Source organism: Nicotiana tabacum, chromosome 14 (assembly GCF_000715075.1).
Source record: "Nicotiana tabacum cultivar K326 chromosome 14, ASM71507v2, whole genome shotgun sequence".
In the NCBI taxonomy this organism is placed as follows: Eukaryota; Viridiplantae; Streptophyta; class Magnoliopsida; order Solanales; family Solanaceae; genus Nicotiana; species Nicotiana tabacum.
Window position 1 is genome coordinate 43,390,181 of NC_134093.1, and position 11,764 is coordinate 43,401,944.

At 38.2% G+C, this 11,764-nt stretch overlaps 1 long non-coding RNA gene across 1 annotated transcript; it reads right to left on the bottom strand.

Annotated features, from left to right (window-relative positions):
• Positions 1 to 9,802: 9,802 nt before the first annotated feature.
• Positions 9,803 to 11,712, bottom strand: LOC107766221 (uncharacterized). Its single transcript, XR_001643633.2, has 2 exons — positions 11,400 to 11,712; positions 9,803 to 10,089 (listed from the first exon to the last, which is right to left on the bottom strand). It is a non-coding gene; the product is annotated as an uncharacterized LOC107766221 (long non-coding RNA).
• Positions 11,713 to 11,764: the final 52 nt, after the last annotated feature.

Below are 11,764 nucleotides of genomic sequence, written 5' to 3' on the forward strand. Positions count from 1 at the left end.
CCTCAGAAGTCCCTCCACTGAACTGGGGAGGAAGAAGTCTCTAAAACCTCTCCAAATTCTTCTGCCCCTCGTCAGACATAACTGGCCCAACCTCGGGCAAAACTGCAACTACTGGCTACACCGGTAGAATACCTGGTGTTTGGTAAACATGATCCCTCTACTCTGGTGTGTGGGCGGCAGGAGTCTGGGCACCTTCCCTAGCCTGTGAAGTAGCTGGTGCAATCGGAATCAATCATGTTTGGGCCAAGCTCCCAAACATACTCATGAAGTGATCCAGGGTTTACTGAAGCCCTGATGTAGCAATAGGCCCCTTGGGTGCCCGAGCGGGTCCCACCTGCTCAACATGATCAGGCTCCTACTCCTCAACTGGAGCTACTGGTGGCTCCACAAGTGCTGCTCTAGCAGGGGCTCTAGTTGTGGTGCATGCCCCACCTCGTCCTCTACCTCAACCCCGACTCTCGCAGCTCTGACAGGGGACACTGGTTCCTGCTTAGTTGATCCCGAAGATCATATCTTTACCATCTGTGGGAGAATAGAAGAGTAAAGATTCAAACTTTAGAATAAACAAATTCGTGCAATAATCAATGAAAGAAAATGAAGTTTTCAAAAAAGCCTAGTAGCTTCTCGAAGATAAGTACGGATGTCTCCGTACTGATCTACAAGACACTACTCAACTTGCTCATGACTATTAGAACCTATGAACCTAGAGCTCTAAGATAACCTTAACACGACCCAAATTCCACCAAAGGGGTCGTGATGGAACCTAACCTTCAAGATTAGGTAAGCCAATCATATAAATAATATCTAAATCTACAAACAAGGTCTAACAAGACTGAATTAACAAAAATAATGGAAATAGTAATAACATAAGCCAAACATGCCAACGCCCAAAGAAATAGGTAGTACAGAGTCATGAGCTCTAAACTGGATACATAAAGAAGTCTCAAAAAACACAATATTTTTGGAACATAAAAATAATAGTATCAGCATAAGGATTGGACTCCAAGGGGTTGCGACGGTCATGTAGCTCGACCTTGAATTCTCGCACTTTGTGTATGCACTAACTCACTAGGTCCTCTGCCTCCTATACCCGAATCTGTACAAAATATGTGTTGAAGTATAGTATGAGTACACCGCAATTGGTACCCAGTAAGTATCAAGACTAACTTTGGTGAAGAAGTGACGAGGTTCAAGTCATGTGATACTCACTAGCTAAAGAACCTATGCAATATATCAATAACTTGTAGTAAGAATAAATATAATGGAATATAACACTACAATCTCCTTAAAATATGTGATAACAATTCAACATAGAAAAAATCATCTTTGTCAACAATTCATCAAGTAGAAACAGAGGCATATGCTAGCATGTCGAATACAATTTGCAACTTGTGGAAATATATGACGAAGTTTAAAGAAAGCATGTACGTGAACAAAATGTCACCTCATTTCATCACATAAATAACATCAAGGAAATCATCTTCAAACAATCACTTAAACATCATCAAGAATGAAAACCTTATATCACCGCATGTGCAATAATTAAGAAATGCCATCCTTATTCCGCCACATACGCATAATCAAGATCACCACCCTTATTTCGCTACATGTGCAAGCCCGAGAGCGCCATCCTTATTTCGCCATATGTGCACAACAATAATCATAATCGCACGGTAAAGACCTCGTGCCATCACCCAATTAATCCACTCAACATGTCCACATGTGCCACAATCATCACAATGTAATAGGCCAAATTACCATCAAATACATAAGCTCATAATCTATCACCAAAGTGCACAAGGACATAATAATAAAAAAATGTAGATGAGTGTTCAACATGTGAATTGTTACTACAGCTAAATCAAGTATATCAATCAAGTTCATGTAGTCACTAAGTGATTAAGCATGTTTCATATAATGCATATCATCAAAATAAGGCATATTAATAGCCTAAGTCCGGTCATAAATCACACATAGCACTCGTATACACACTCATCACCTCGCGTATACGTCATTTTTCACATAACACAAATAGGCAAATAAGACCAAATCCTAAGGGGGTTTCCCCCCGCACAAGGTTAGGCAAGATACTTACCTCAAACGGGCCAAATCATACTCCGAAAATGCCTTTCCTTTAGAAATAACTTTTGACTAGCTCGAATCTAGCAAAACATAACTCAATAATATCAAATAAAACCATAGGAAACAACTCCAAACAAGCCTATACTCTTTTTTTCTTAATTGACATTGCTTTAAGCATTTTATCTCTGAAAGCACTAAATTGTAAAAGGGCGCTAGAAAGAAATAAGGAGGAAACTTGGGTGGCTTTTGAGTGGAACCAATGAAAAGGAAGAAATATACACTTGTATCATAAGAAATACACCACTAGTGGGAGTTGAAAAAGAGGGGGTAAAAGGGAAAAATCTTCAAGAAAGAATATGTAGCAAAAGAAATAATACAGTTTGTTCTTGCTAGTGAGTGTGAATCAAAGGAGTGCTTAAAGAAAGAGGGAACATTTTTGGGAATGATCTTGTTTGTGAAATTGAAGTTGAGTTGAAGAAAGTTGCGCTTAAAGTTGATTATGTGATGTGTTAAGTGCTTAGGAGGGTTAGTCACTATCCCTAAATAGATCCCACATATCCCTTAGCTCACATTACAACTATAAAAAAGTCCTAATTGATTTTAGACTGAGCGAGCCTATATTAGTAGTGGTTTACATAAAGAGCAAGCATATGGTACCATTTGCATGCATATGACTTCTTTGTGAGAGTGAGATATTTTTTTCATATATGTGTGAGTCCTTAAACTATATTTAAGCGTGAGATTCAAATGTGTGGACTGCTTTTCTCCTTGATTTTGTTGTGAGGGAACATGGTTTCATGATGCATAGGTAATATTATTAGACTTCTATACGATGTTGAGTGTTCAAGATATGAGTGTATTGTGATATTGAGTCACGTTTCTAGGATATGATTGTTGTGAGTATGTTAACTATGTTGTGAATATTTCCTAAGTATGGCAGAAGTTATAGGAAGTGTGTGTTAAACGCATATGCTAGAGCGTAATTGTTGCTATCAACCATGACCATAGGTGTAGTGTGCTTTTAATGTGTTAAGTCGTAAAGTGCTCAAAGATATAATAGACTATTTGTTGACTCTGGGGCGAGCTATGTTTGAGTGTAGGGTGGTGATGCTTTGTAATAACCCGACCAGTCATTTTGAGTATTTGCATTTAGTTCGGTGGTTTGAGGTCGTGGGTAGCTTCATATGGTGTATTATAACTTGCTTGTATCCTTGTTTTGGTTTTCGAATGGCTCGGGATTAATTTGGAAGAATGATTCTCAACTAATAAGCTTTAAGTTGGAAGAGTTGATCAAGTTTGGCTTTTGTGTATTTTACCTCGGATCGGAGTTTTTATGGCTTCATTAGGTTTGGATAGAGATTTTGGGCTTGAGCGTATGCCCGTATTTGTATTTGGATGTTTCTAGAAGATTTTGGCTTGAATTGACGAAAGTTGGCAATTTGAAGGTTTAGAAAGTTCATAGGTTTGACTGTGAGTTGACTTTGATGTTATCAGATTTGTATTATTATTCCAGGAGTTGGAATAGGTTCATAATGTCATTTAGAAGTTGTGTGCAAAATTTGAAATGATTTCGAGTTGTTTAGACGTGTTCGGCATAAGTTTGGAATTTTGGAAGTTTGAAATAGTTCATGAATCTTGAATTGAGGTGCGATTCGTGGTTTTGATGTTATTTTGTAGGATTTGTAGCCTTGAGTAGGTCCGTGTTGGTTTTGATGTTATTTTGTGGAATTTTGCAGCCTCGAATAGGTCTGTGTTATGTTTTGGGACCTGTTCGCATGATGGGACAGGGTTCCGAGGGGCTCAGGTGTGTTACAGATTAATTTTGGATCATTTAGGAGTGTTTTGGCAGGTCTATTTCTGGTGTTGCGCATCTGCGGTTGTTTTTGCGTAGGTGCGGTGGTCGCATAAGCACTTGTTTTGTCACACCTACGAAGAAATCTGGAAGTCGGGATGTCCCTAGATGCGGGGTCCTGGGCGCATCTGTGGGACCGCATAAGCGGTCTCTTGGCACAGAAGCGAGAAGGCAAGCTAGAGGGGTTTAGCTCAGAAGTGGGATTTGCCTCGCACCTGTGATAGCGCAGAAGCGGGAGGATGTCTGAAGGTGCGAGAGGTCGGGATTTTAAGTGGTATCTGCAGAAGCGGGGTTTTTGTCACATAAGCGACACCTCAGAAGCGGTTGTCGGACAACATATGCGAAAGTACTGGGCAGAAGCTTTATATTTTGAGGGTGTAGTTATTTTACCATATTTTGAGTTTGGGAGCCCGGATTTGGGCGATTCTCGAGGCAATTTTCATGATTTGGATTGGGGTAAATATTTTTTACTCGGATTTGATTTCGGCATTTGATTAATGAATCTAAAAGGGAAATTGGGGGGTTTTGTCAAAACTTTCCTAAAGTGAATATTTGAGATATGAACATTGATTCGGAGTTGGATTTGAGTGAAACTAGTATGATTGGACTTGTATTAGAATGAGTTGTCGGAATTTGTGAGTTTTATAGGGTTCCAGGGTCTAGGCCCGGGTTGACCTTTTGGTTGACTTTGAGTATTTGATTAAAGATTCGACCTTTATAGTATGGGTTTGATTCCTATGAAAATATTTGATGTTTTTGAGTTGCTTTTGGATATTTTCGAGTCGATCGGAGGTCAATTTGTGCGCGATGGCGCTTTAAAACATCAGTTTGGCTTATTTGAGGTAATTATCTTACCTAAACTTAGTTGAGGTACTAGTTGCCTGAGTTATTTGTGATAGATATGTGCTATGGGTGGCGCACATATGTGGGGTTAAGCCTATGTGCGTGCACCGGGGTATTATTCATGTTCGGGGTAGTGCTTAGGCTATGATATTCCTTGAATTGGTTTCTAAGCTTAATGTTGTGATGTTTCTTATATTTGTACCCTTGTTGTGAGATATTTGAGCCATGTTTGATGTTATATAGAGGTTAATCTCTTGATTATGTGATAATTATTACTTTTGTAATGAATTTGCTTGATTGCGGTATGATAGCACATTTTGTACATGCATACACCATAGCATGTCACTTACACCAGCCCAGGTGTATGAAATTTGATGCTCATTGATCAGGTACATGTATTCTTGTTTATCTGCTTTCTATGTGATATGGATTGGACTGGTAGCATGTGACCACGCCGGGCAGATTGTGATATGTAGCATGTGACGATACCGGGCAGATTGTTCTATTTAGCATGTGAATACACCGGGCGAATTATGATATTGAGCATGTGACCATGCCAAGCATATTGCGATATGTAGCATGTGACCATGCCGGGCGGATTGTGATATTGAGTCCGTGACCACACAGGACAGATTTGATATTGAGCATGTGACCACGCCAGGCGAATTGTGATATTGGCACGTGAGTTGTCCGTGCAGCAAGTGAGTTATTTGTGCGGATTTGAGATATTGATATTATTGGCACGTGAGTTGTCTGTGCAGTACGTGAGTCGTCTATGCGGTTGATATTATTAGCATGCGAGTTATCCGTGCAGCACGTGAGTTGTCCGTGCAGCGTGTGGATATGGATCCATCCCCCTAGGGTCACCTTCTCATGTTCCTTCTTGATGGTGTATACGCGGATTATGAGAAACTGATGGGTTTCTGGTTTATGTGGACTTTGATGAAAGTAGATCAGTGGTTTGGTTCGGTTATTGAAATTCTGAAAAAAAAAGAAGTGTTTGATTTGGTTATTATATTTCATCTTTACTTGCAATTTCCTTGGTTGTTTACCTATTTTATTTGCATATCTTCTTTATAAGCTGGTTTGTTGACTGAATAGATTACGTTAAGTTATTGTGTGTACCCATGGGGGTTTTATCTTTGATTCGTGACTTGATCATATTATTGTTCTGTACTTGTTGAAGTTATGAACTGTACAAGTGATTAGCGAGTATTATTTATAATTCTTGCTTCTATTACCTCATCGAGGTTAGTTATGATACTTGCTGAGTACATGGATCGGTTGTACTCATATTACACTTTTACACCTTGCGTGCAGATCTTGGAGTTGAGATGTTGTGGATGGCGGGAGCTGGCACTGAAGATGTACCTGTTTTTTTGGATATAGCTACCACTTGTCCTTGGTAGCTTTAGATTTGTCATCTGTTTATGTATATTCCAAACAGATATTGTATTTACTTTCATACCAGCTTTGTAAATCTAAATCTTAGTGGCTTATGACTTATACTACTAATATGTGAGTAATTGTATAGAAATTCAGTTATTTCACTTATTAATTCTTATTATTCTCATTTGAGTTGTGTTGGTTGTTGTTTGGCTTACCTAGCGGGTTGGGTTAGGTGTCATTATGACTAGGTGAATTTTAGGTCGTGATATTCTTCGTTGTAATTCTATTTTTCAGTTTATTACTTACCTTATATTTTGGTATTTTATTAATAAATTGTGCGACGTTTGAGCTTAATTGAGTTGATTTATGTGTATGGCCATTTGAACGCAGAGGAATGAAAGTTGCATAAAATGATATTGAAAATATAAGAAAAGAGCATGAAAGGAGAATTGGCAGAAGGAACAGAGGGGACCATGCCCCATAACTCGCCCCACTCTCGTATTTGTAGATCTTATGATTCAAAACAATAGTTTGATTGTTCATATGTTTTACGGTTGTTGATATTACTTGATTTAATCATATTGATTTATTTATTTAATCTTGTGCTTAATTATTTTACTGCGTAGCTAACAGTAGAATACTATCTATGAATCTTTAGTTTAACACGAAAGTGGAAACTATAGATTGCATATAGGATTGAATAGAATAAGTTTTTAAATCCGGGCATCAGAGAATAGATTCACAATTAGGATAGACATATTCTAGTTGCCTTACTTGATTATTATTGCAGGAGATATACATGCACTCTAGTTAACTCTTATTCTATAGATGTATAGTATTAGGTTGTCTTAAATAGGCGAGCAAGGTATCAAAAGAACCTTGTGAGCAAAATAAACTATTTTAATCAACAAATTAGATAGATCAAGTAGTTGAATCAACCGAAATAATCAGTAGGATAGAAATTAATCCTGTAAATCCAGAATATCCTCATCTTATTGAATTTGCTCTAAAGTGTTTGTTTGCTCTATTTTCATTATTTGTTCTCGTGGTTGCTTGTTCGTTGTCGTAGTAACTTTTAGTTTAGTAAAATCACAATTATCTTCTTCAAAATTTCTTGAACGAATATCTCATAGTTAGTTTAATTTAGACAATTGTTAATCATAAATTCTCGTGAAAACGATACTTTATTATCACTTTATTACTTATTGACCCTTTATCCAATAAATCTTTCAATTGCTCCTTCAATTCTCTTAATTTGGCTGGAGCCATTCGGTATGGGAGAATAGATATCGGCTGAGTATTTGGCACTACATCTATCCCAAAGTCGATGATCCGATCTGGTGGGATACCCGGAAACTCATCAGGAAACTCATTAACAACTGGCACAAACTGAATGTTTGTTACCTCCGCAGTTGTGTCGATGACTCTAACTAAATGATAGAGACATCCCTTCGTGATCATCTTCTTCGCCTTAAGGTATGAAATAAATTTACCTTGAGGCTCAGTAATTTCCCTTCCACTCATGAACTGTTCATTGGAAAATTCAAACTTGACTATCATAGACGACAATCAAGAATGGTATAACACTTGTATAATCAGTCCATTCCCATGATTATATCAAAGTCAATAATGTCTAGCTCGATTACATCTGCCATAGTATGTCGATCTTGAATTAGAATTACACAACCTCTATAAATGCGAGAAGTAGAAGAAGAATATCCAAACGGAGTTGATACAGAGAATGGTTCAAGTAGCTGTTCTGGCTCTATCTCAAAATCCAAAGTAAAGTACAGAGTGAAATAGGAAAAATTAGATCCAAGATCCATAAGAACATGAGCATCGAGAGAACAAACAGTAAGTATACATGTGACAACAATATTTGAAGCCTCTGCGGTAGGGCGAGTAGGCATGGCATAGAAACGGGGATGAGTCCCCTGAGAAGTAGCATCTATCTGTGGCACCTTCCTTGTACTGCGCCAACCATAGGCCCCATTACCCCTAGGTAGGGGTGATGCAACTGAGGTAGTAGTCATGGAAGAAATTGGCTGAGCTCTCGAATATTGTTGCATGTTAGGGCAAAACTTCTTCATATGGCTTATTTGACCACACCCATATCACGAACCCTGAATAGTTGGAGAAGAGTTAGAACTACTAGGGTGTGATCCAACACTACTATGGGCCTGCCGAGTAGGCCTATGGTCGCTTTGAGCTGGTATGTAGTGGCCTCCCTGTCCTAAACTACGTGTCGTTAGAGTGCTACTAAAAGCAGTCTGCACTCTAGACTGTGGTGGACCAAATGTCCCCCTGCTGCTATGCCCCTTACCTGAGATAGGCCCTGTACTTAAAGTATGAAAATTATGATCCTTCTTGTTTTGCTCCCTATTGGCCCTCTCCTCCTGATGAATCCTCTCAAAATCCATGGCTAGGTCCACAAAATCCAAAAAGATGGTATTTCTCCTTCCACTAGCAACATCCTTCCAGATACCTAGAATCAACCCACGGGCAAAGCGGTCAATCTTCTCATCCTCGGTGGGGATAAGGTGAAGAGCATAATGAGATAACTTCTCGAACATGATGCTATATTCTAGGCAGGTCATGGAATCTTGCTTCAAGGTCTCAAATAGTACCGTAAGAGCGGCTCTCACTCCCGGCGACAACTATTTCATAATAAACATCTTCTTGAACTCCACCCAAGTTATTGGAGGTGCATCCTCTAGGCGGATATTCTCTACCCCTTTAAACCGGAGGCATCAATGTTTTTCAACTGATAGTCCGCCAACCTGACAACCCAGTGATCTTTCACTCCTACAAGAGTAGTAGCATTCTTAATTTCCTCCAAAAAATCTTGAGGATTTACGGTAGAATCTATACCGGCGAACATTGGCAGCTCAAGTCTCACAAATTTCATGGCCAAGTGCGCCATGTCCTCCACCGTTGCTGCTCTCATCCCTCCATGTTAAAGTGCATGCCTGAATACCCACTTGAAGGTTTTGTTGGGTCTGCATAGCCATGAGGAAAAAGTGTCCATACCCTTCTTAATATCAGTGAGGGTCTTCTCCAAGCGATTTGGATCGGGAAGTGGAGCAGGTGCTTCATCAACTTCTTCCTCAAGCTCATAAACCATCTTTGGAGCCATTGGGACTGGCATAGTTCGTGCCCTTATAGCCTTAGCATGCCAGCCCCTAGGTCTAGCAGGTACCCCTCCCAAAGCCGCGTCAGGTACTTGAGCAGCTTCTCTATTCATGTTACTACTATGTGTGTTCACCATGACCTGCGAACTGAGATAGCTCACGAGTTAGGAAAATTTTCTTAGACCCTAGCTCTTTTGCACGATTCTAGAGTAGGAAGAAGAACGAAGCATTCTTATAATGTCCCTGTATCCTTCTTTATATAAGTGTGGTGCACAACACTGATAAGGAGAAATCTACTAGACATGATTCCATAGACATTCTAGTGCTCGACTTAAAGCCTACACCTCTGTTTGTCACACCCAACACTATGTGACCGGCACTCTGCACCCTACCTAACCTTGGTGAATCGACCTATATAATAATATTCATCTATATGTCTAATAGATGCATGCGGAAGCCTCTTCAAAATATAATCTTTTTAATAAATAAAACAAAGACAGAATAATGTGTTTAATTCAATTTTTATATTAAATAAAAACTTCATAAAGATAAAGAGTTTCATTCATGCATGCCATATAAGTAACCATATAATTACAACCCAAAAATAAATGCTATTAATGTCAATGGAATCTCTATGACACGGAATAAAATAGTCGACCGAGACAGGCCTTGTGGCTCAAAAAATAAATATAACAATGCTCTATGAGTACAAATTTGGAGTATATCCAAAAGATATAGCATAAGATGTAGAGATGTCCTATCCATGAGGCTCAAACTGCTCAGGCCCGGCCCCTGAAAACAGAAATAGAAATGTGGACAAAGGGCTTAAGCTCCACATGCCTAGTACGAATTATAAATTATTTCTTCAAATAAAGAAAGTGGGAAAAATTTAATAAATATTAAATATGCATAACAATTGATATAAGAAGAAAACATTTGTATCAATTAATAATTCGGACAATAAAATAAGGCAATAATGTGGAATATATTTCAAAGTCTTCATTTAGCATCAAGATTTAATAAAATTGAGCGAGGTTTATCTTTAACCAGGAGCACCATACCGACACCGGCATAATAAACAACGCTAGGTGATCAACCTAGCAATAAGTATTTGACCCTAGTTGTCGGGCAGCTTATATTATCATAGTAGTAGACTTAACCTCATTACATTAAGTAATGATCAATTGCCCTCACAAATGGGGGAACTTTATCCCACAAACATCGGGTTATCCTTGGAATGTGTCCCTATACTGGTACATATAGTTTCATGGTAACAAACTCAATATTCAAACCAATCTCGGTGGTTTTCACTAGTAATTCGCAAAACATTTGATATTACAAATTGATTCATAGCCTAAAATTTTCAAAGGATCCATTTTATCAAATCACGATGTTCATAACCGATCTAACCTTTTGAACAAAATCAAGTAAAAGTCCTTTCTCAATTCTTGTAATAGTAATTAACAAATGAGAATTTACCTTTTTATTCAACAAGTTCTACCTTAATGTGTAAAGAATTTATAAATATTTTTACTTCACGCTTTATAAGAAAATTACATATTAATACTTAAATCTTTTACAATGCAAGAAGTGATGCAATCTCAATCCGCTCGTCCACATAAGCTATGACTCCTAAAATCCATTTCTAAATCGATTTTCCATATGAATTTGGAGAAAAGCTTCGAAGGGTAGTAAATTTCAACGTGTCTCAAATCGCTTTCCAAAATCTTGCCCAAGGTTCCAATGTCACCAACGAACTTAAAATCTACATATAGCAACCAATTTCCATCTCAATTCAAGTTTGAGGAATTATTACTCAATTCAAGTCATATTCATAGATCGACCATAACCCATCCTTACATCCGAAAATCTCCATCTCTTACCCGTTTTACACTTAACAAGTTAATACTCGACGAATAGTGCTCAACACATAAATTATTAAATTGACACTATTCATTATCTTCCCAAACATACTCTTTAAGCTCAAGAATACTAGCCATTAGATTTTACTCAATAGCTTCTAAAAATCATAATTCCAACTCAACATTATCATCTACAAATATATTTATACTCCAATAACTAGTTTAGGATGGTAGGATTACCTTTGTAAAGAAACCCTAGCTCTTTTCTTCTCCTTGTGTTCTTGAAGGATTTCTTGAAGAGCCTAAATTTTCATGATGATTTGGTGTTAATGATGGCAATTAGTACTTGAAATCTACTCACAACAACCCAAAGGAACTCACGTTAAAGAGGTATTTAATCCCCCAGCCGAGAGCCTCTCCCTCTAGACTTCAATATCTTCACCAACCCAATAATTTTCTCTCCCCAAATTTAGTATTTATAGGTCCAGTTGAAGTTATTTTTGTACTGACACAATAGTTGTGCTATAGAAGTTTAGCTCACCGATTTGCTAAAAATAATTCGGTTCCTTCTAGTGCTATAGCTAGCTATGGGGAGATAGTTTACT